This window comes from Hermetia illucens, chromosome 4, assembly GCF_905115235.1.
Source record: "Hermetia illucens chromosome 4, iHerIll2.2.curated.20191125, whole genome shotgun sequence".
In the NCBI taxonomy this organism is placed as follows: Eukaryota; Metazoa; Arthropoda; class Insecta; order Diptera; family Stratiomyidae; genus Hermetia; species Hermetia illucens.
The window spans coordinates 40,009,318-40,009,865 of record NC_051852.1 but is presented as its reverse complement, the minus strand read 5'-3'; positions in this window follow the sequence as shown (position 1 = coordinate 40,009,865).

Below are 548 nucleotides of genomic sequence, written 5' to 3'. Positions count from 1 at the left end.
TCAACTCACCCCTTAAAGTCCATCGTATTATCTTATTTCGATCAGTAATCATTCAAAATGTACATTATTCAACTATTATGCCATTGAGACAACAACAGAATAAACAAAGTTTCGAAAAAAAACTAACCAATATCTATAAAAAAGGAATTCCAATGCGGGTGAATTGTTGGCTCTAAAAAAAATATGAACTTGAAAAGAGAAAACACAATCTTAGCTACTGAAACTATTTTTGTCCCGAAAATTATTTCTCCCAAGAAGATACAGTATGTATTAAGTTTCAAATTATGAGTATATCGAAGTAATTCTTACTTCTTAATTATACAAATAGCCATTGATTTTCCAAGTTCTCATCTTTGTTAAAAGTAACACAGACTGTTTATAAAACATATACACATATTTTTTCATAAACATATCACTTTTGCCAAATTCATATAACCCAACAGATCCAATGTCTACTCATAATATCGCCCGTACAAAAGACATTATCAAAAACTTTGCACAATAAAACCAGACAAACTGTGTTCCGTGATAGCACAAGACAATATTCA